This window comes from Panthera onca, chromosome C1 (assembly GCF_046562875.1).
Source record: "Panthera onca isolate mPanOnc1 chromosome C1, mPanOnc1 haplotype 2, whole genome shotgun sequence".
Lineage (NCBI taxonomy): Eukaryota > Metazoa > Chordata > Mammalia > Carnivora > Felidae > Panthera > Panthera onca.
The window spans coordinates 93,125,459-93,151,672 of record NC_138346.1 but is presented as its reverse complement, the minus strand read 5'-3'; the positions used below and the strand labels follow the sequence as shown (position 1 = coordinate 93,151,672).

The following is a 26,214-nucleotide window of genomic DNA, read 5'->3' as shown; positions in this document are numbered from 1 at the left end:
ACCCTCAGTATCCGACCAAATTCCTTATCTTCGGTTATTCCCTAGGTAATACGTGATCATCCTGGCCTGTCACCGGTAAGAATTCTGTTAGGTCAGATTAACAAGAATTATCCTACCCCTTAGTAAAATTTCTATCTACCACTTATTTCCTCACTCTGTTCCTTGACTGTAAATCTCTTTTCTTTGTTGTATTTAGAACTGAGCCTGGGTTCTATACATAAGTTTCTTTCCCCTCTATTGCAAGACTCCTTTATTCAATCTGTGTTTGGTTCAGGGGTGCAATGAAACTATTAGCAACAAAAGGCCAAAAAAATACTTTACTGTCCATCTCTGGTTTCTCTTTGACAGAGCACATAACACATTTTCTATGACTACTTCTAAAATTCATATTCCAGTGAGTGAGAGATAGAGAAAGTTCCAGTATCAGATATATAGCTGACACATTTCAGTATATCTGTGCTATATATCACCAACTCTCTCCCTCCACTTGAATTTCTTGCTAAATGAGCAGATGATTATAATCTATAATAGCATAACAAATACTATACTATATATAATATATGATATATTCGATAGTATTTAAAATTAGATTAACCTATATAACATAAAGTTATATATAAGATGCATGTTTGTTTTTTTATTTTTTTTTATTTAAATTTTAGTTAACACACAGTGCAGTATTAGTTTCAGGAATAGAATTCAGTGATTCGTCACTTACATACAACATCCAGGACTCATCACAAGTGCCGTCCTTAATACCCATCACCCATCTAGCCCATCTTCCACCTACTTCCCTCCATCAACCTTCAGTTTGTTCTCTATCATTAAGAGTCTCTTGTGGTTTGTTTCCCTTTCTCCTTTTTTTCTTTCCCCCATTTCCATATATTCATCTGTCTCGTTTCTTAAATTCCACATATGAGTGAAATCATATGGTATTTGTCTTTCTCTGACTTATTTCGCTTAGCATAATATACTCTACTGTCTACATTGTTGCAAATGGCAAGATTTCATTCTTTTTGATGGATGAGTAATATTCCATTGTATATAGAGACCACATCTTAATCCATTCATCAGTCAGTGGACATTTGGGCTCTCTCCATAGTTTGGCTGTTGTTGATAATGCTGCTTATAGCATTATTGGTGTGCATGTACCCCTTTGGATCTGTATTATTGCATCCTTTGGGTAAATACCTAATAGTGCAATTGCTGGATCATAGGTAGTTCTATTTTTAGATTTTTAAAGAAACACCATAGTGTTTTCCAGAGTGGCTGCACCAGTTTGCATTCCCACCAAGAGTGCAAGAAAGTTCTTCTTTCTTCGCATCCTTACCAACAGCTGTTGTTTCTTTTGTTGTTAATTTTAGCCATTCTTACAGGTGTGAGGTGGTATTTTTAGATTATTAGATTAAGTTAGTATCAAGTTATATATAGTATGTAATATAATATAGTTTATATTATGCTATATTATAGTCAATAGTATGATACAGCATATATAATAACAGATAATCACATGTAATTATACATAGTGTATATAATTATCTACTAAATGTAAAACAAAATTCAGGTAGAAAACAGAGAGTTAATCCCTCATCCCCACTATTCTCCCAGTCACATTGGGCTGACAAAACCAACACTAACAAACCCATTTTGAAATCTTGATCTTGGGACCTGGAGTTGTCCTCATTCTCATTTAAACCAAAGTAGACACCAGCGATGCTAATGGCAGGCAGAATTGGACCACAGAACCAGATACAGGAACACCCAGTTGCCTAACTTCTCAGGCAAACTTCAGTCATTCCATGAACCTTACAGTGATGCAAATCTGTATTATAAGTGAGTGAAGTTTTTCAATTCCACTTATTGCATTAGGATGAAGTTTTAATAATATACTGGAGCCATGGATTCAGGTTCTGCTTATAATTTTAATATCTAGGACCACCTTTTATTTAATAGGCTCTAAAATTAAATTAAGTTCTGTTAAAATTAAATAAGATCATTTTTAACTTTTAAAAGTATACACAAAAGTCTCACCTTCTCTTTTTCATATATATAAATTTTTAAAAAGTTAGGTTAAAAACCAAAGTTAAATACCTCAGCCAGTTTTATTTGTTCACATTTGTCATCAGAGCATAATGTCTGAAACAAATGATGTAGAAACATACATTTAAAGTTCTTTTTATTGTGTATAATTACCATGATTGATATAAATGTGGGTATATCAGATACACACCTAAGAAAACACCTATATATTCCTTTTAGAGAATGATATGTAAGCTTTTGTTTTTAATAAGATGACTACATTTTTCTTCCTAGAATATTTGGAAAATCAAGTTAACATAATAGAAACAATGAAGAGTATTGACATTGATTTAATATCAAAAGGATATTTTTGAAGTTTCTTTTGTGGTAAAATTCAGTCTCGTGTGATAATAACAGTAATATATTTTATTCAGAGGTAGAATTTGCATGTCAGTATGTTTCAGGTGGTAAAAAAGAAATAAATTAATAAGGTGAAGGCTCTGATTCTAGCTAGTAACATTATTTCATAAATTTTATGTGCAAATGGTAGTATATATGTTTTCCCCACATATGTTTCCCCTTTTATTTTTTCTTTTTAAGAGACAAGAAACTCTTAATATTGTCATATATTTTTACCTGGATTTTTCTTCTGTTTGCCATCTTCTCTATGTTTAGATTATAAGGTTGCTGACCATAGAATAAATGGAAATTGGGCTTTTAAAATAAGAATATGAAATCTAATAAGCATATCTAGGATGGTATATAATATGTATGCAAGTCTTAAAAGTCCTGGCTTTGATAGAAGGTAAAGAGAGATACAAGTATTTTAACTGAAATTACTTTCATCCTTTTCTACAAAGGCCAAGGATTCCAAGAAGGTTGTATGAGTTCTGAAAACTAATAGTCAAGTGTTTGTAGAGAGAGGAGTTGTTTGGAATAAGGAGTTTGCCTTCTGGAAGATAGGGGGGAGCATGCTGACCTGGAGAGCTCTATATGCTTCAGCCTCTGAAGGAGATATGGTGATTAGGAAGTTAGGACAGTACAATAATTTTTCAAATGCTGACCTAATAAAGATGATCACCTAAAAGTACTCCTTATTCTCTTGCAGGATTTCAACTCAATTATAAACCTTGCAAGAGGGTAGGAGACACACTTACTTTAAAAGAAATATGTCAAGACATTGACCACACTTGTCTTCCTTAATCTCTTAATCTTTGTGAATTAGCTTTCTGACTACTTTTGAGAAAATGAAAATGTTGTTTCTGAATATGTATATTTTTCTCTAAGATTCTGAATGTAATATATCAGAATAAGGGTCTGGGAAATTATGCATTCCTTAACTAGGTTTCTAGATTAAATTGTGAGATGGGCCCAGAAGTACATAATGACAGTGCAATTCTATTTGCAGTGTCAGTGTTTCAATATTTTATGAAATTAGCAAAGCTTTATTGTATTTTCTGCCTAGGTACTCAATTGAATAAAAGGCATAATAAATAAGAACTCAAAGGCAGAATTTTGTGGAGGGGAAAATAAATTAGAAACAGTAATGCAATCACACTTATATATATTTTATGATTTCATGCATTCTGTATTTGAAAGTTTGTCAAGGTATGCTTGGGTATTAAAATATAGATTAACATTGAAAGTTTTAATATTTTTCTCTGTTTACATACTTCTTTGCACACAGCAGTGTAAAAAATTCTGCCAAAAGTAGTAGTCAGGATATTCTCTTCCATTATAACTCAATATTGAAGAGGATTGAAGAATATTTTCTAAGAGAAATAGTATTACTTTCTCTAACTCTGGGCCTTTTGTATTTTGGGGCAAATTATTACACATAATCCTCTTAACATTTCCACATATTAATTTGGAATAATGGATCAAAATTTTTACAGGCTTGAGACTTTATGTAAAGTGATAAATGAGGAAAACTGAACAGATTTCCCTTTCCACATTGCTGACACTTCATACGTGTGGAATTATAGGGAACTCTGCCACAGTCTGGCAGTGAGCAATGCATGATTACTTCCGAGCTGGACGCAAGTGTACTGTGGTGCCCAAGTGTCCAAGGATGGGTTTGGCATACTCAGCAAGACCTTGTTAGTCGGCTTTGCTTTGGCTTCACATATAGAACAGGTTGATGATCAAACTCGCATAGTTTGTGAAAGTTCACAGGGAAAGAAAATGTGGTTTCCTGAGCTTTGGCTGATCTCCACAAACTAGACTGGAAAGTCACATGAGGACAGGTCTGGAAACAGCTACTCAGGCTGCCTATGGCAGTGTTCATATTTTTAAAAATTCTCAAATGACCCTATCTAGATTACCTCCCCCAACTGTTTCAGGGCAAATTTGCTCCTATATCTCCCAAGATATGCGTAGTGAGAATTTAACTATTTTTTGAATATTCTGTTGTCCTCTCTTGGCTCCTTCGGTCATTTTTGATTACCTAAATGAGAGCTCCTGTTGCAAAATTTTCCGTTCCACAAGTTTTCCTTGACATCCAGCATTGCTTCTCAGCATCTCCCCCTGAGGAAATGTATGCTGGTAGAATGTTACCCCAAGCAAAATGAATATCCTGGATAAGTAAATCCACTGCCAAAGCAAACAAAAACTGACAAATCAGATGGTGCCTCACAAAGCTTTCCATAAATGCCTTTTGGTATGCTCATCATTTTCTACATCCTTTCTTAATGCTCTGCTGTTCTAAAATAGTCTTTCAAAGACTCAGTTGTATCTACAATGAACATGTGCGAGATCTACACAGAGGTTGGTAGACTTATGTGGTCATTGACGCTGTCATGGTTATCATCATCATCATCATCATCACCAACACATACTGACCACTTCCTAGGTGCCTGTTACTTCGGTCTTGCCACATTTAATCATCACATGACCCCTGTGCTACATTGATCAATATATATTGATATATATATTCAATTGATATTGAATCATTATACATATATTTAGATGAGGAAGCCAGTATGTAGAGAATTGAAATAACTTACCTAGTGATACATAACTATTAAGGACAGGTTAAAACTCAAACCCAGAACTTTCTGCTTCTAAATTAGTGTTTTTACTCCTAGTAGTAGAACTTTGTTCAGATATATTAATATTGGTGCATTGCTAACCATCTTAAAATTTCCTCAATTTGTGCTAGCTCTATGGATGCCAGAAATGTCTAAGACTCTAAGCATCGCTTTAGCTCAATATTCCTTACTTTAGTTCATTTAACATTTATTGAATACTTACTATGAGGGAGATAGTGTTCTAGGCAAGGGGGATTCAGAAATACATGAGATATATCATTTTCTTTGGCCAAGCAAGCAATATAATGGTTTAAATACTTGAGACATTATATGACTTTAAATTTATTGAGCAGAAGTTTCCCTTCATTTATTATGTCTCAGGAAAAAAAAAGTGCCTATGTACAAATAACCTAATAAGTGCTAGTTTAACTGCCTAGAAGTATTAGAAAATTATTCTTTTAACCAGTGGGCCAGTTAGAATAAGATAAATGATCAGATATATCTAATGTTCTTAAATTGCTTCCAAAGAAACCATGCCTTGCAGGCAGTAAATGTCAACATAATTATTAATGATCTAATTAAGGATTTGACCTCTTAAGTAAAGCAGACATCCAATAAAGTAATATTTATTTCATGAAATGAGAACATGTTTCTTTTTGGTCTCACTGCAGAAGAAACAAGAGTACACAGATTTCAAGTGTCTGTATTCATCTTTTATTATTCTGAGCACACAGCTTGAATCAAATGTCATGGTTACACTTATGCAGTATTGAGGAGAATTTGGAAATGATGTAAAGTAATGTTTGGATTTTTTTGATGTTTGCTTAAGTTAACTCCTTGTGTTTTGAAGTATCTCAGCATATATTTTATTTTATTTATTAAACTTTACTTAAGTTCATTTATTGGCTTTTTTTAAACTATTTGAGATTAGTTGGAAAAATGGCAGTGACGAATTGTAATTATAACTAGTAGATCAGTTTGGGCAACTTGGGCAAATAGAGATAGGGTTTATTCTACTTTATAATTCATTCAATCGCTAAGAGACATCAATATTAATCTTAAGATGATGTTAGTGAAATGCAGTATGTAAAAATTATAATAGGGAAAATCCATTTATTCATCAAAATCATACTATCCATGTAATTAATCTAGGTGAAAACACTTTTATTTGTCATACATGCATATTTCCACCTTCATCAGCTTGACTTGAATATGAACTTTAATAAACCTTCAGTGTTCATCTTTTAGCATTCCATGTTTCTAATTATTATCTACCTGATTTTCATTCAGACGTTGTTTTTTGTTTTTTTTTTTTGTTTTTGTTTTTGTTTTTGTTTTTTTTTTTATTTGCCTGGCTTTATGAGAGACTGAAGTAAGCTTTTAACAGCTTTCTGTTTTATGTTGGATCTCAAATTATGATGGATAATGGAACATATTCTGAGCATTAGTGTGCGTGCCCTCTGGTCTACAGTACTGTAATCCTATATATGAACTAAGTTTGTAGAACAAATTGGAAAAATGCTAGACAGTCATTATTTAGGACTTTCAATAATTTGCAACATTTTGATGAGAAAATGATACAGCGTGATTCTCCACAAGTTCAACACTGGAAACCTTCATTGTAGTTTTATGGTTTGGCATTTTATTATACTTCCTCAATATGATAAAAAGTAGCCATTAGACACCTGCCATTTTCTGCAAAATTGAATAGGAACAGTTTAAAAGCCAAGAGATCAAGTACAGGAAAAACATCAACAGTGTTTTTTTACAGGGAAACATGATAGTTGTCCTCTGAGAACTACACAATCAGGGATATGTAACTGCTTTAAAATATTGTGCTTTTGTTGAACTGTTTCCCAGTATAAAAATCCTTAAAAGATGTTGGTTAACTCTACATATTCTTCATAGAGCCCAAATTGTGCAGGGTCTGAAGGAAAAAACTGGTGTTATAGTTCCTATAGTAGCAAGAGTATAATTCAAACAGAAAAGAATAGGGATATACCAACTTGAGAAAAAGGCAAACATACACTTCATTCAAAGCTTCCCAGAGGTTTGAGCTTAAAAATTTGTTGGAATAAAAATAGTTCACCATGGTCTGTAACTTTCAATAGTTACCAACACAATTATATCATAATAGCTATTATATTAGCTATTATGTTGTAAGCTCCCAGCTCAGGACTTTGCATGTATTAGCTGATTTTTTTTTTTCCTACATGATAACTGAGGAGAATAGGAGTGCTGTAAAAAGGATACTGTTCTCATAGTCACCCATGAACTAGAAGTTCTCATTCTAAAGATGAGGATACTGAGGCACAGAGAAGTTAAGTGTTAGCTAATAAGTAGCAGAGGTAGAATATGAACCAGGGCAGTCTGACTCCAGAGACCATTAGGATACGTATACTGTTTCTCGGTTAATGTTGCGGTTGAAAACATGGCCTTTGGGAACTGTTTCCCAGTCAGTTCCTGATGTCTCCAAATAGACTCATCACAGGTATCTATCAAAGGTACTGGTTGGGGTGCTTTCTACAAAAACCTAAGATACAGTTTATATCTTAAATAGACTAAACATCTTTCTCTCTACTTCTCATTCATTCCTTCCTTCAGAATTTATTGATATCTACTATGTGCTAGACATTGTGTAAAATGTTTGATGCAATGTTATAAGATACAAAGTCCCATCTTCATAGATTGTTTATTATACTGTTTGGATTATACATAAATGTTGTTTTAGCCGGAAGCTAATGTCCATTGCATCACAGTATATTATAATGCTCATCTCTTGGTTGTTATATCAGTAAATATTTGACATGGAAAAGCTGTGCTTTAGCACCCAATGTGGACAACTTGTATACTAGAGCATGCTGGTTGGAGAGTCACAATACCCACAATTATGAAACTTTAAGTCCTAATATGTACATTTCAACTCATTTTTTGTTTGTAGCAGAAAATGCATTTTCTTTTCCTTCTTGAACATTTGGCTTCTTAAAAGGAAATTGGATATGACACCAAAGTATAATCCATAAAGGAAAAGTTGGCAGATTAGACTTAAATTAAAATTTTAATTAAAAATTTTAAAATAAATTGGTCTGCAAAACATACTGTTAACAAATGGAGGGGGAGGGACACAGACTATGAGAATATATTTGCATATCACAAGTCTGATAAAGAACTTGTATCCAGATGTTGGTTTGTAACATCAGGAGCTTCCGGAGTATAATCTGAAGGACTGGAGAGACCTAAGACAGAGGTAGGCTATTCCTGATTGATAGGTACCACTTTTAATAAGCAAAGAGAACTTACATATGAGGCTTGTCTTGAGTGGCTGTGCAAAATGAGTAGATTCCTGCACTTGCCAGCCAAAATGTAAAAGTTTATATAGAGGCCGTAAGTGGGTTCAGTCATATATAATGTGCATGTGGTCTTAATACCACATCATTATGTTGAGGCTCTATCCTTGGGGCAGATCCTAGGAGTGAGGAAGGCAAACAGAATGTCCTTGCACATTCCAAGGACAGGGGAGGGGTGAGGAGCCTCTAATTGCTTGGGTTCAGTTCACCGATCAACTGGCAGTTACATCTTCTCCATGACCTCCTGCAACACTCCATCCTTATGACCAGCTCTTACAATGTTCCACAGCCCCCTCCCCCATAGTGTACTCTGATTAGTCAGCAAGGGGTTTCACTAGCATGAAGGTAGCTTCTTTGACAGCAATGTGACTACACAGAAGGCAGATGCCAGATGCCACAGTAATGATACAGGCACATGCAAAAGAAAACATAGATTAAGACACTGATTTTCAAAATCAGTGACAAGTGTTTCCACCAAAAGCCCCCATGTTCCAAACCACTGATTTATTAAGTCCTATAGCCAGAGGATCAGATCATTCAATGTGTCCTCATGTTATTTAATAAAGATGATATATTAGCAGACTTCTCAGGTTGAATACACAACATTCTGTTTGGAGAATAGCACAGGTACATCCTTGTGAGGTAGAATTATGTCCAAGGCCACCCTGTTTCAGAGCACAGTTTTTCTCATTAAAGACATTTCAATGTTTATGAAGGACAAACTTTGTCTATCATTTAAGGCTGTCTGGGTGGATTTAGTAAGGGCTTCTATATGTGCTGTAACATCCTGCAGGCCAGGGGTGGGAAGGCAAAGACGGTCCCTAATGACCATATCAGTGGAAAACAGAATGTGCCCATCTGACCTCGAGGGAAGTGAAATTGGCAATTTTCAATGTGGGGTGGATTCTCTCCTGTGTCCAGGGAAAACCCAGGGTGAAGAAGCCCAACCACTCAGGTGGAAGCCATGGCCAAAGATTTGTAGCACATAATTGCTGGGTGCCATTCAGGGCTACTTAGTGAATACATGGTGGGCATACCAATCAGTGAAAACCAGTCATTATCCTTTAATATGACCTAATGAAAATATAGTTCTGGTGATATCCATCCCAGATTTCTTGGATAATTGAGTTGGTTCTGTCTAGAGTGCATTCTCTTCCTAACATGAGGTTACCAAGGTGTTCAATGTCCATAACCATTCATGTGGGATAAGTTATATGAACCTGTCCCAAATCTGAACATAGCCACCCATGGCTTTGATAGTGGAATTTTTAGGACCCTTCTGATCAGCAGTTTTATGGGCTGCCTGTGCCGTTTGATTAACATTAAAAGAATACCCATGCACAGTGTTACTGGTAGTGTGTGGCACAGGTTTCTAGATCAGTATTGGTGATGTCCGATGAATTAAGAGTATTAGTCCTAACTTGTTAATTCTTTTTTCTTTTTTAATTTTTTTAGTGTTTATTTATTTTTGAGACAGAGAGAGACAGAGCATGAATGGGGGAGGGGCAGAGAGAGAGGGAGACACAGAATCGGAAACAGGCTCCAGGCTCCGAGCCATCAGCCCAGAGCCTGACTCGGGGCTCGAACTCACGAACCGTGAGATCGTGACCTGAGCCGAAGTCGGACGCTCAACCGACTGAGCCACCCAGGCGCCCCTAACTTGTTAATTCTTAACGTATTACTTTAGGGACGTCTAATCCCCTTCCTGGAGTGGCAATACCACTATGACAATCTTGGAGAGCTAGAGAAGGACAACTGCCCACATAGTCAACAGTGGCATTGATTTCTTTGTTAGGTATACAAATGGGTCCACTGTAGAAAGTATCTCTATCAGGTGCTCATCTTGTGACCAGAAACTATAGATGCAGCAAAAGTCTAAGGTCAAAAAGACAAATATTTAATAAGAACTTGTATAAGATCTTCCTCTTCTATGAAAATTACACCTGTGGACTGATCCTTAGCTATTAATGTTGAACCTGGTTGTGCACACTGCACATGTTGGCTGGAGGAAGCAGCACCGTCTTGCATGAGGAAATGGATGGGGGAGTGGGATATGCTGGACCAGGACCCTTACCATTTCCCTTCTTTCAATGGTTCATATTCCATTCCAGGTATAGTACATGTTAACAGTTCAGTGTGCAGAAGGGCAATGGGATCCCAGTGGATATTGAATAGTTCCTGCTTACTGAGGGGCACACTAAGTAACTCACCCATCCCACTGCAGATCCCAGTAGATAACTCCTTTCTCAGACACAATAGGCTTGGTGTTCTCAGCGGCAGACCATGTTGATCCACAGTGAGAGTCAGAGCAATAATGACTGTTTGCTGAGGCTTACATACCTTCATGGTATTGGATGCTTCAGCAGAGGTGCCCAGTCAGGCATGTGGAACAACAAGCTCTACTGGTTGATCACTGAAATGTATTAAAGCCTTGGACAGTACTTCAGTCCATTGAATCGAGGTGATTTTACCTGTTACTAATTTAATCTGCTATTTTATTATTTCATTTTTTTTCTTTCTACCAACCCTGCTACTTGTGGGTAATAGGGGAGAGGGAGCCTCTATTTAATGGAATATTCTTTTGCCAAGTCTTGCACATTATGACCTTTAAAATGTGACCACAGATCACCATCTGTTCAATAGGGGCATCCATATATGGTGTTCTTCTCTAACCCCTTAATGATGGAAGCCTACTTTGCATGGTGACAAGGGAAAGCTTGGGTCATGTCAGATGCCGTGTCTACAGAAACCATGGCATATTTAGAAACTTCACTCGGGGACAGGAGCCAATATGATCAATTTACCAATTCCTCACTGGTTGGGAACTCTGGTAGATAACGCTAGCCTTCTTTGCCACTTGCCTTGGATATTGGTGAGAACACAAAGGTCCTTCTGTTACTTCATTAACCAAGTCACTGTAATTTAAAAGTAACCTGGCATCCTTGGCAATATGCTGTCCCACCTGAGCACTGTGGTAGCCACCTTTCTGTGCACCTAATCTGCTGTAGTTACTGAAGGGTCAGTTGCTAAGCTTGTATCTGAGCTAGAACATCAGCTTTCTGATTGGCAAGGGGTGTCAGTGTCTTATGAGGTGGGATGAAGAAGACAACGAGGACTGTCTTAGCTCTTATATGAGAATTCAGATGTCTTTTCATATATCCTGACCCCACAAGAATTTGTTATAAAATCACTCACGCCTTGGCTACCCATTATCTGATCCATAGGGTAAATCTCTTTATAACAGCTCAATTGACAATACAAAGGGTTAACAGCCCTGGATCATGAATTTTCACTAGCCAAACTGCTTTAAGTTCAGCTCATTGGCTGCTGAGATTTGTTCTCATTTCCATCCAGATTGTGTCAGTGCTGGGCTGAATAGGGACCACAATCCATGTGGACAGATTGCCTCCACAAGACCAATCTTTATAGCAGGTATCAGCAGGAATTTCTTTCACTCCCTCTCTACAGGCCACAGAGGTTGAAACAGTAATAAGGACAGGGGAATTTGGGGGATTCACATATTCTACAGGGCCTAATAGCACCCACATGTCTAGAGACAGTGGGCTGGTGGACAGGGTAGTCCTCAGTTGCAAACAGGTTTGCCACTTAGTCAAAATGGGGGTTTGAGCCATGGCAGAGGTGAGTTGATGGAATATATATTTTAACCCACCCTTGATATGAAGGGAAATTCTTACCTTGATATGCTGTTCCTTCAAGAGAGACTCTACCTTGAGGAGCTCTGTATACACTGCTAGGAGCTTTTGCTGTATGGGGCATATCAGATTTTTTATTCCTTCCAAGTGGGACCAAAATCCTAGGGGCACTCTCTCCTTCTGTTGTATCTGCCAAGGTGCCCAACCTGTATCTTCCAGAGTCATGGACACATCTAATGCAAATAGTAGCTCTGCTTGAGAGATGCCCAGAGCTCTAATCTGCTTCATTAGATTTTTGCCTTCTCAAAGGCAGCTTGCTGCTCTGATTCCCAGTCCCATATGTGTCCTTTCTTTACTTGGTGGCATAAGGGATGGAGATGCTATTTCATGTGGGGAATAAATATTTTTAGAAGTTGGTTGAGCTTGCATTTTATCAGTCACAGCTTCTGGGACCACATGTATCTTACCTGGCCAGATGACGTCCAAAAACCTTACATTAGTTCCTGGATCTTGAATTCTGTATTGTTCACCACCTATCCTCTCCCTCACAGTTATTCAAGCAAAGCCCACAGGGTGTCCTGCAGCAGAGGCACATCTTCACTTGTTAACGTTATGTCATCAATGTCATGAGTCTCGTTTACTAATGTGGGGAAAGGGGATAGGGACAGGTTGCAGACTACCATCCCATTACAAATGATTGGGCTGTGCACATAACCTTGGGGAAACACTTTAGAGAAAAGTCTATTGTTGTCCCTTCCACGTGAAGGAAAATGATCTTGTGGTGGCCTGAGGTATATTGGAAAAGACATTTGGTAAGTCCAGCACGGCTTGACACACTCCTACACCCCGGCCAAGGTATCTAAAATAGTGGCAATGGTGGACACAGCAGCATGGGTAGGGGACATTACCTTGTTCAATTCTTGGTAGTCTGAGAAAAAGAAATGAAGAGTGAGATATGAATTTATTCATATCATTTCAGTACTCCCTCTAAATGTTGATGGACTAAATGCTCCAATCAAAAGACATAGGGTAACAAAATGGATAAGAAAACAAGATCCATCTATCTGCTATTTATAGGAGACCCATTTTAGACTTAAAGACACCTTCAGATTGAAAGTAAGGGGATGGAGAAGAACTATCATACTAATGGTCACCAAAAGAAAGTTGGAGTAGCCATACTTATATCAGACAATCTAGATTTTAAAATAAAGACTGTAACAAGAGATGAAGAAGGACATTATATCATAATTAAGGGCTCTATCAACCAAGAATATCTAGCAATTATAAACATTTATGCCCCCCACAGGAGAGCATACAAAAATATATATATATATGTATATATACAAATATATATATATACAAAAATATACATATATACAAAAATATGTATATATACAAATATATATATGCATATATATATATATATATAATCTCACAATCATAAAAAAACTCATTGGTAATGCTACCATAATATTAGGGGACTTTGACACCCCACTTACAACAATGAACAGATTGTCTAAGCAGAAAACCATCAAGGAAACAATGGCTTTGAATGACACAGTGGACCATATGGACTTAACAGATATATTCAGAACATTCCATCCTAAAGCAGTGGAATACACATTCTTCTTGAGTGCACATGGAACATTCTCCAGAATAGATCACATACTGGGACACAAATCAGCCCTCAACAAGTACAAAAAGATCAAGATCATACCATGCATATTTTCAGACCACAATGCTATGAAACTTGAAATCAATCACAAAAAAAATTTTTTTGGAAGGACAACGAATACTTGGAGATTAAAGAACATCCTACTAAAGAATTAAAATGCTAACCAAGAAGTTAAAGAAGAAATTAAAAAGTATATGAAAGCCAATGAAATGATAATACCACAGCGCAAAACCTCTGGGATGCAGCAAAGGTGGTCAGAAGATGGAAGTATGTAGCAATCTACGCCTTCCTAAAGAAGGAAGAAAGGTCTCAGATATACAACCTAACCTTATACCTTAAATAGCTGGAAAAAGAACAACAAATAAAACTCCAAACCAGCATAAGACAGGAAATAATAAAGATTAAAGCAGAAATCAATGCTATCAAAACAAAACAAAACAAAACAAAACAAAACAAAACAAAAGAGTAGAACAGATCAATGAAACCAGGAGTTGGTTCTTTTAAAGAATTAACAAAATTGATAAACCCATAGCCAGTGTGATCAAAAAGAAAAAGAAAAGGACCCAAGAGATTACAAACAACATTACAGAAATACAAACAATAGTAAGAGAATATTATGAGCAATTATATGCCAATAAATTGGGCAATCTGGAAGAAATGGGGGAAAAATATAGAAACATGTAAACTACCAAAACTGAAACAGGAAGAAATAGAAAATTTGAACAGACCCATAACCAGTTAAAGAAATTGAATTAGTAATCAAAAATATCCCAAAAAACAAGAGTCCAGGGCCAGATGGCTTTCCAGGGGAATTCTACCAAACATTTAAAGAAGAGTTAAGACCTATTCTTTTGGAACTGTTCCAAAAAAATAGAAATGGAAGGAAAGCTTCCAAATTCATTCTATGAGGCCATCAATACCTTGATTCCCAAACCATACAAAGACCCCACCAAAAAGGAGAACTATAGACCAATTTCCCTGATCAACATGGATACAAAAATTCTCAACAAGATACTAGCAAACAAGATCAAACAATACATTAAAAGAAGTATTCACCACAATCAAGTAGGATTTATACCTGGGATTCAGGGCTGGTTCAAGATCCTCAAATCAATCAATGTGATGCATCACATTAATAAAAGAAAGGACAAGAACCACATGATCCTCTCAATCAATGCAGAGAAAGCATTCAACAAAATACAGCATCCTTTTTTGATAAAAGCTCTCAAGGAAGTAGGGGTAGAAGGATCATACCTCAAGACCATTAAAGCCATATATGAGAAACCCACTGCTAATATCATCCTCAATGGGGAAAACTGAGAACTTTCCACCTAAGGTCAGTAACAAGACAGGGATATCCACTCTCACCACTATTATTCAACATAGTATTGGAAGTCCTAGTCTCAGCAGTCAGACAACAAAAAGGAACAAAAGGCATCCAAATCAGCAAGGAGGAAGTCAAACTTTCACTCTTTGCAGAAGACATGGCACTCTATATGGGAAACCCAAAAGATTCCACCAAAAAACTGCTAGAACTGATCCATGAACTCAGCAAAGTCGCAGAATGTAAAAAATGCACAGAAATCGGTTGCATTTCTATACAACAATAATGAAGCAGCAGAAAGAGAAATAAAGGAATCGATCCCATTTACAATTGCACCAAAACTCATAAAATATCTAGGGATAAACCTAACCAAAGCGGTGAAAAATATATACACTGAAAACTATAGAAAACTTATGAAAGAAATTGAGGAAGACACAAAAAAATGGAAAAATATTCCATGCTCATGGATTGGAAGAACAAATATTGTTAAAATGTTGATACTACCCAAAACTATCTACAAATTCAATGCAATCCCTATCAAAATAACACCAGCATTCTTCACAGAGCTAGAACAAACAATCCTAAAATTTGTAGGGAGCCAGAGAAGACACTGAATAGCCAAAGCAATCCTGAAAAAGAAAACCAAAGCTGGAGGCATCACAATTCTGGATACAAAAAGATGAACATAAGGGAAGGGAAGCACAAGTAATATAAAAACAAGGAGGGGGACAAAACAGAAGAGACTCTTAAATATAGGGAAGAAACAGGTTGCTGGAGGGGATGTGGGTGGGGGGATGGGCTACATGGTAAGGGGCATTAAGGAAGACACTTTTTAGGATGAGCACTGGGTGTTACATGTAGGGGATGAATCACTGGTTTCTACTCTTGAAATCATTGCATTATATGCTAACTAACGTGGATGTAAATTAAAAAATAAGTAAATAATAAAAGTAAAAAATAAAAAAATAATAAAAACAAAAGAAAAGAAAACAAACAAACAAATGAAAAAACCCCCGAAGCCTACATGCTGTGTAATTCCATCTCTATGACATTCTGGGGGAAAAAAAGCAAAACTATAGAGAGAAAGAACAGATCAGTGGTTTCCAGGGACTAGAATTTCAGGAGACAAATTGACCCCGAAGGGAAAGCACAAGGAATGTTTGTGTTGATAGAGCTGTTCTGTATCATGATAACCCTGGTAGATACAAGGTTCCATGCATTTGCCAAAACCCATTGAACCATACAATACATAGAGTGCATTTTATTATATGTTAATTAAAAAGTTGTGGGTAATGGTAAATAATGAAAAAAGCCCACACGTTGACAACTCTTTTCATGGGAGAACCTTAATGAAATTCATCTCCTTTGACTTTGTTTTTCCATTTCTCAAAATTTGTTCTTAGGAAAACAATCAATGATATGGTCAAGAATATTCTTTGTTGTGTTATGTGTCACAGAGAAAATTGAAAATGTCTTAATTGTGCAATTTTAACAAGGTAGCTAAGTAAATTATAATATATTTCTTATTCACTAAAGGCATTCAAATTATCTTGTTGAGGGTTTATTATATAGAAAGAAATGATCATTTTTTACTGTTATATTATCAGTTTACTCTATTGACTTACCCAGTTTAACTTAAAAAACATTGGTTATCGGGGCGCCTGGGTGGCGCAGTCGGTTAAGCGTCCGACTTCAGCCAGGTCACGATCTCGCGGTCCGTGAGTTCGAGCCCCGCGTCGGGCTCTGGGCTGATGGCCCAGAGCCTGGAGCCTGTTTCCGATTCTGTGTCTCCCTCTCTCTGCCCCTCCCCCGTTCATGCTCTGTCTGTCTCTCTCTGTCCCAAAAATAAATAAAAAACGTTGAAAAAAAAAAAAATTTAAAAAAAAAAAAAAAACATTGGTTATCAATGTTTGCAAACTTTTAGACAACTTGAAATACTTTCTAAAGGTATACCATATATTCAAGCTGATCCATATATTTTTCTGAATAGCTAGATATATAAACAGATAGGTATATAGATAGGCAAAATGAATAATGTTATTTCTGCCTTTATACTCATTTCAGTTCCTTTTTTATTTTTCTAGCTAAGACAAAATTGGGATGGAGAATAGAGGTAGTATCTTTGATCCAAATCATTTTTCTGTTTGGGGTGTCATTTATCTCCATTTTCAACCAATAATAAAAAGCCACATTATATATAAATGGTGCTTTGCAATTTCCAAAGTATTATTTTACATTAGCCTCTTTGATCTATCACCATACCAATAATATAATCAGGAATGATAGCAGCACTCTTCCTACCACTTATTCAAGGAATCTTAAGCCTAACAGTTTTCCTGGGCCACATTTTGGTAGGTGTTGAAAGCAGAACTCAAATCCAGATGTCACAACTCCTATCAAATATTGTGTTCCTTATAAACCACTGTTTACTTACTTCAAGATTTTCCCTTTTGAAAGGGAAATTTAGATCATTTATTCCATTGTTAGAATTTTGGTTTCATCTTTTAAAAATTATAGAGAATCTCTATAAAATTCTCATGAGAAACAGAGTTTCCATATTAAACAGATGTCATCGGATTGTATTTTGAGATGTAACAGTGTGCTTTTTTTCATTGTGGGCAACCGCCTCCCCCCATACCCTGATTACTGAGCTGTCCACTGTGTTCAAAAGATCAGGATTATTATACCTTGAGTGCAAACAGATGGTACCAGTCAGTGCCCAAAATTGCCATCTTGAAGCTCTTTTCAGAGACAAAAATCCTGAAAACCAGACTTTCATATGCAAGAGCCAGGTATTTTGTAAATTCCAAATAGCTCCCTGTAGATATCAAGATGGGAGGCCAAAGGACTCCATACAGATTTAGTGTCAGCCAGAATCCTACAATGGCCAGTTCCCAGGGAGGGCAAGAGAAGGTACACAGATGAGTGTCTCTTACCCCCTCTCCTTTTGCAAATGAAATATTGGACAATGAATATGAAAACTGGCTGTTTCAGATAGGTTAAAGGGGAAGCAAAAGCAGAGGGACCATTCCCCTGTTTGATACTTTGGGAAGAGCCTGTGCACACGGGGTTCCCTGCACCACACCTAAAGGGATGGGGCTGCAACAGTGAGAGGATGATGTACTGTGTTTAGGCACAGAAAGGAGATCAGAGCTAGCTGCCTATCACCCTCACAACCTGGTCTTCTGGGCCATTTATGATATGAAGTCTTCCCAAAATTCCTGTATGCTCCAAAGTGGGATAGGAAGTGTTAACTGTCTCCAGGAAACTGGGACTAGCTTGGAGTCAGGTCTAGGTGAGTATGAAGTGTGTGGACTAGAAAATCAGAAGCTATGTCAAAGACTATAAATTAGCAATAATGCAGGTGCATCTTTAAAAACATGCATCTTTGAGTGATATAACAAAGACCAAGTTAAGGAAATATTTCAGTAGGAACTTTAAATGGATATATTTATGTATCCCCTTCCCTTTGCAACTCCTGTCTGTTTTTGACTACCAACCCGAAATTGGGACTTGTTAACAAATTGATGTCATTTTTAGGAAAAAAAAAGTTATTTTTCAAGGTCAAATTATGGTAGGTGTCAAAAACAGCACTATATATATAGTTACTTTTCCCCCCACACCTTAGTTGTAATGAGTAATTTTCAAATCTTTACATACACACAGGAAATAGTGGTTACTTTCTTCTGAAATATGTGGTTAAGTCCAACAAAATATGGCGTTTCAGCTCTAAGACACTTTGTTAGATTTTACTTGGGTTTGTTTTTGTTTTTGTTTTTGATAATTTTAGTTTACTTCTATGTCTACTCGTCTACATTTTCTTTCACCCTGAGTAACACTTAGTATAGTACTCATGAGCTAAAGGTATTATAATCCTCTATGCTTGACTGACTCCAGTGGATCAGGCCTTATGTAGCCCAGGACATATATTGTCTTGACAGTGAGAAGATAATGAGTGTCAATAAAGCATCATGTTTAAGAAATAGGCTCTAGAGCTAGGTTGTCCAGGCTCAAATTCAGGATCCACATTTTACTTAGGTTTGTCCTTGGGTACATTGTTAAATTTATCCAAGACTCAATATTCTCATCTCTATAATGAGCATAATTATAGTTCATACCTCATAGTATTGTTGTGACATTTAAATGGGTTGATATATGTAATTTACTTAGAGTAACAACTGACATCTACTACATATGGTGCATGTGTCTACCGTTATGAATGCTTTGAGGATCAAATGAGTTAATAAATACATGTTAGATGTAAGATTGTGCAGGTGACATTCTAGGTGATCAAAGTGTTACCTGCTATTATGTTATTATATGCTGGGGAACTGGATATCGCTGCTCAGTTAGATTTCTGAACAAACATCTCACCTGCCATGTAGATTAAATTTCAGCTAACTTACAGCTTTTTAAAACATGTCTACCTTAGAAATATTGGCTTCTTATTTTTAACTCTTATATCTTACCTAAAGTATTTTCTTTTTAGCAGTCCTTTTGAGTACCCCATTCATCTTAAGCCTTTGCTCTTGTATTCTCTTTATTTTCTTTTAATAGCTATTAGAATTTGATTGTTTCTTTTTGTTTGTTTGTTTGTTTTTACTTTGTGAATATCCTTACATCGTTATTATATTTTTGCTTGTGTTTGTATCATTTATTTAATCATGCATTGTGCTGTTTCTGCTGAGTGTCCCTCCTATCCACTTCCTTTCCAGTCTTGTGTTCTGTCTTATCCTTCCATCTTTTAGTTCTGAGCTTTTTTTCATCCGCTTATCTTTTTTATTTTTGAAATAGATTGCCCTATTCTGCCCCACCCTGTGATGCAATTCCCAGATTATCAAGGTGCCCACTCCTTTAGGCTTACTCTTTCTAATAATCAATTTATTGAGTAGCTGACAATGGATTGTGTAGAATCACATCTTTATGTTTTGGCATCAGCTGAAAGTAATGTAATGATGAATGCACATGTGAGATAGGAGCCAGGAAGCAATACAGCATAATAGATAAGAATATCATTTATAATGTCTAACAGATATGTTTTCCAGTGCCATGTTTTCAGATACTAGCTGTATGACTTTGAGCAAGTTTTTTTTAACCTTCCTGTATCTCAGGCGTAAACAATGGTATCTAATGATGTCACTGTGAATATTCAGTAAACCACTACATGTAAAGCGGTAAGTACAGAGTATAATACACTCTATGTTTTCTCAAATGTCAGATGCTGATGTTCTTTTATTACAGTTGTTTTTGTTATTGTGATTATGATAATACCTAACATCAGGTTTCTTTGTCTTCACATATGTGTCAACTAGATAGACAAGTAAGTTTCAAATTGTGAAATTAATAAGCAGAAACATTAATTTATTGCTGGCATTGCATTATTACATGTAGATTCTGCTTAGCCTTTAGCTTTAGTTTTATATTTTATTGGTTTAAAATATAAACACTTCCTTAGTTGATTAAGGTCTCAGTCCAAAAGTGGCCAGGGGCTACGTACCTTTAAGAAGGTAACATTTAAATTTAAAAATGAAATTAAGTGCATATCAATTCCAGTAAATTTGCTATGTATTATCTGTTGACATCTTACTCAGCTGTCGGCAAGCATTTAATCAACATTTATTGGCATTCTTTTCTGAGATTTAAATAGGACATAAAATTTTATGACATGTAGAGTATTTTCAATAACTGTTTCATTATTTTTCATAGATAGTATAATAGTATACAAGAGAAAATATCAATAAAGTACCCAGAGTGAATTATTTGGGGCAGAGCAAGGTAGTTTGAAGTTTGTATAATGACAAAATGCTGGTCTACTTTCCAAATAATATTGTAGATTTGTGAATAGCTGGGTTCTCTTTTTTTTCCATTTTGTTTATAATCTTTTCTCTTTTTGGACATATAGATCAGAAAACTAAGAATTATAGTTGTTTGCTCTATTGTTACAAAAGATAGATGGTACTTCACAATATTGAATTCTAAGTCCTTAGTGGTCACAAAAAAGGAATGTTACAGAATGTAATATATACCATAGGTATAGTTTAAATACTAGTTTGATACAGAAAGCCCAGACTCTCTCTGATAGCTTACTAGTGTTAAATTTACATGATTGCTTGACCAGTAGCCATAGAGTCTGCATGAGCTACTTATACTTTAAGTGGCACTTCAATGGGGAAAATAAACCTTTTTAAGGAATTGTGAGTATATCCATATGTTCAGGAATCTTCCTTTCATCTAAATACTTTAGCTTTTAGCTGGGAATGGGTGGGCATGAGGACAGTAGTATAAACTACTGTGTCTAAGATCTAGTTATCTGGCCATCTGTGCCACAGTTCCCAGAATCACAAACAAAACTGAGTGATAAATATGACCCCGAAATTTTACCCCTAGGCATGTACTGAAAATAACTGGAAACGGGTACTCAAAAAAGTACAGGTATAAGCACTTTCATAGCAGCAGTATTCACAATACTTAAAAAATGTCCAGTAATGGATGAATGGATACACAAAGTGTGGTATATATGTACAATAGAATATTATTCATCATAAAACGGAATAAAGTAGTGTATATGGTACAACATGGATGAGTCTGCAAAGCATTAAGTGAAAAAATCCAGACACAACATATCAGAAATTGTGTGATTCCATTGAAATGGAATACTCAAAATAGATAAATCTGTAGAGAGAAAACATAACTTGGTGCCTGCAGGGTCTGAGGAGAGGAGTAAAGGGGAAAAATGCTTAATGTATAAAAGGTGTTACTCTGGAGTGATGAAAAGGTGTTGAGGCTAAATAGAGGCAGTGGTTGCACAACACTGTGGGTTACTAAGTGACACTGAGGTGTTTACTCTAAAATGGTTAACTTTATATAATGTGAATTTCCCCAAATTAAGTTACTAAAAAAATACTGAATGGCCACATTGAAGCAGCATCATATCCCATATTCTCAGAATCACAATTGGTTTAAATAAGTCCACTCCATGAGGAGAGAATGTGGAGTTTGTCATTATTGATCCTGAGGAGGCTGATAAGGGCTGGAAGTAATTTTACAGTCTTCTTGAAAGATGAATTCAATTTCCTTCTTAAATATATTCTATTTTATTATGACATTAGATTATCAGAGCTTGTGAAAATCACTTTTAATAGCCAAGTTTCTGTCCCATGTGCCGCTTTATTTTCCATGCTTGCCTGAGATTTCAGTTGGTCTCATTGATCCATCCGAGAAAATGAAAACAGGAAAGTATAAATGCTCCTCTTCTGAGATGGATTCTCTCTGTACAATGAGGGCAGATAATTATACTGATTTGGATGGGCAGTTGAGGTTATTCAGGCTCAAGTGCTTTATTTTTGACTCTTAAATGGTTTAGATTCACCAACCATATAAATAAAATGATCTGGATAATTATACATAGTTTTTATATTTTATGTGAACCAGACTGTGAAACTGTTGGTAGTTGTTTGTACACATATATGAATGGCACAGTAAGTGCTTTCAATGGCTATGACATAAATATCTAGATTTTTCATATAAAGAAGGCCATTAGGTTTTTGTGGTGTACATCTTTGCAAACACACTTTAAAGGTTTCTGTATAATGAAAGTCCTTCATGTGCTAGGTACTTGCTATATATGTCACATAAACGATTCCTAATCCTTAGAATATCCCTGAAAGATAAGTGTCATTATTTCCTTATTACAGATGAAATAGCTGAGGTTCAAAGAAGTTAGGTGATGTACTCGAGAGGAGAAGTAGGGCGAGGATTCACATCTAGACACTTAACTGTATGCAGCTGGGCTACCTTGTAACGGGGATCCCATTGCAGCTCACTCACAAACTGCAGACACTGCTTATGATTCGTAGTTTGATTTCCCTAAAGAAAATCTCATTCATTTGCTCACATGTCTGAATTATCCTGTATAGACAAGCTATCAAAATATCGGTAGGAATATTGACATTTAACTGCATGGAGGAAATAGGTATATCAGTTTAAATGAGAGCTTAGGTGTTCAAAGTATTTGAGCACCTGATGTGAATACTAAGGGTACTGAATGGTGATTTGGAAGGATGTTAAATTTGAGTCATGGTAAACCTGATCAACTGGAAATTTAAGGAAGGTAGAGAGATAGCAAAACTTGCGTGTCAGTCTAAGTGATTCAGAATTTGATGTCAAATAACAGTTTCAGCATGGGTTTTGTCTTCTCCTCATGCAGCTTCAGTATTATCTTCTAAATGTATTGCATTTTCCTACCACCTATTCCTATTTCCTATTTTGTTGATACTTTCATTGCCTGGAGAATCCTCTTTCATTGCCACCAAGTTTCAACCTTTCTTTTTTTCTTCGTTGAAAGCCTTCTGCTATCATGCTAGTCCCCCAGATGACCTTCTCTTCCCTGAACTACTATAGTATTTTCTGTTTTAAACACACATTTGCAACTTGGCATTTACTTTTGGACTAAGTTTTCTTTTTATATGTTTATAGCTCATCTCTGTTATGAGTTATGAACTCTAGTGGGGTATATAATAGTATCTTCACCGATTTTTGCCCCATTATATGCCTTGGACATAGCACACGTTCATCAAATAGTACTTGATAATCTTATAACTCTTGAAGGCAGGGCTTTCTAAAAACAATTCATCAAAATACCACTTCTAGGAGATATTCTCCTCAAAAATGGATGATTGTTGGCCAAATAAGTCTGTAAAACACTACATTCAACTTCCACCCTAAGAAATTTACACTGTACATTGGCATTTTCAGCACTCTGAGGAGTTTTTCAGTAGTGAGACCAAGTTTACTATTTTAACTCAGTATTCACAGCTTTCTCCCCACTTTTTTGTAAGAGCCCTACTAATACCTATTATGCTTCAAAAATGTCTTCTGTGAGACACTGCTTTAAAGTGGTTTGTGGGGTACCTGGGTGGCTTAGTTGGTTGAGCATCTGACTCTTGATTTCAGCTCAAGTCAGGATCCCATGGTCATGGGGTTGACACCCAAACTTAAGATTCTCTCTCTCTCTTTCTCTCTCTTTCTGTCTCCCCCTCCTTCCACCCCTCTCCCCTGCTTGCTTGCTCATTCTCTCTTTCTCTCTCTCTCTCTCTCTCTCAAAAAAAATAAATAAAACTATATTTTTTAATTTAAAAAATAGGGGTGCCTGGGTGGCTCAGTCAGTTAAGCATTGGACTCCGGGTTTCTGCTCAGGTCATGATCTCACGGTTGGAGATGTGCTGGTGGTACAGAGCCTGCTTGGGATTCTCTCTCTCTCTCTCTCTCTACCTCTGGCCCTCTCCTGCTTGCACCTGCATGCGTGCGTGCACTCTCTCTCTCAAAGTACATAAATACACTTTAAAAAATTTAAGAACTAAAATGCTTTGTATCAAAATTATGTTAATAATATTCACAAATATGGAAATTAACTTTTGATTAGATGTAGGTTGGGTATTTTGTATGGCCTCCTTGCTTCTGTACTTGGGAAAAGACTATCCCTCAGCTGTGTCAGGGCACATGCGTGTGTGCATGTGTGTGTGTGTGTGTGTGTGTGTGACAGAGAGAGAGAGAGAGAGAGAGAGAGAGAGAGGGAGGGAGCATCTGTGTGCATGTGTATATGCACATACTATACAGTGTGGACTCAACCTGAAAAATAGACTGAGACTAAAAACAGAATGATTGGAACTGGTCTTTCAGCTTGATTATCTGCTAGAATCTCTATTACTTCTCATAATATGCTTGAAAAGTTTTATTTGTACCTCAGGGGCAATGAGCCTGGCCTCATTTACAAATATGAATGCAGATATTAACAGTATACTGTCTTCTCCTCCAGGCAGTCTTACTGTCGACTGGTTTTATTTACTTCCTCAGCAAAGGAATATCCATCTCCTTGGAATTAGACACAATGTGCTTAATGGGAAAAGCAGAAGTTTTGGAGTCAGAAAGTTTTAATTTGATTCCCATCTCAGGGACCCTGAGCAAGTTTTCCTTCCAGAACCATTGATTCCTCATCTGTAAAAGAAGATGGGTTATACCTGCTTCTAAGAGCTTCTTACGAGGACAGTGCCTGGCACAAAGGAGATGCCCTATAAACATTAGTCCCCTTTGTAGTTATTCTGTTTGTCAGGCAGTTTATGATAGGAGAATTCCACAGGCATAAAGTCACACAGACAAAACTTCTCTTTCCTATAGATGCTGTTCCAAATATGTGTTGTTACTCTGAACTATAAATGACATCATTATTCTTCATGTCTTCTGTTTTTATGAAGGGACATTGAGCAGGGGAAATAGAATGAGTTGAACTATAATCTATAAAGAGAAACACTGGAATTGTAATAGTGAGTAAATAACCTAAAAGAGATTTTTTCAATTATTATAATTATTTGAGATACAGAAAAGTAACTTAGAAATGATCCCCTTAGTCTTAACATCTATTCATTGTAAAACAAAACAACAAAAGAAACAACTCTCCACTATTATTTTTATATATAAAATTTTGGGTTTGACTAATTAGATCATTCAAAGGGAGAATAATAAATGTATTAGGAAAAATGTCAGATGGGCCTTCAAATTTGTCTCAACATTATATAATATTTTTTTAAAAAGTTTTTAATGTTTATTTTTGATAGAGAGAGAGAGAGAGACAGAGCATGAGCGGGGGAGAGGCAGAGAGAGAGAGGGAGACACAGACTCTGAAGCAGGCTCCAGGTTCTGAGCTGTCAGCACAAGAGCCCGACACAGGTCTCAAACCCACGCACCGTGAGATCATGCCCTGAGCCGAAGTTGGACGCTCAACTGACTGAGCCACCCAGGCGGCCCATCAACATTATATAATAATTTTTTCACAAGTCCATTTCCACCATGGTCTGGGATTATTTACCACATGTACAAACATAACAAAAGAATAATTTTGTGTTAATCTTGCTTAAAGTTACATTTGTGGAGGTAAAGTCACCCAACAGATAATTAGAATGATATAATTCTTTATAGCATAGAATAGAATGTTCAGCATAAATTGAGGTTTGCAGTCCAACAGACCACTGTAGCACCTGTTTTGCAGAAAAAGATATACTTATTACATATGGTTATCAATAGCACGTCAATCATGTCTATCTCTAGCCAGCCGTGGCTAAATTGTTCCTGGAAGAAGCCCACTCTGTCCCTGTGAAGGATGACAAATGAGAGT

At 36.3% G+C, this 26,214-nt stretch overlaps 1 protein-coding gene across 1 annotated transcript in view; it reads left to right on the top strand.

Moving 5' to 3' along the window:
* The window catches only part of THSD7B (thrombospondin type 1 domain containing 7B), an 860,293-nt gene that overhangs the window by 444,778 nt on the left and 389,301 nt on the right, over positions 1-26,214 (top strand). The gene's annotated exons all lie outside the window — the stretch shown is intronic.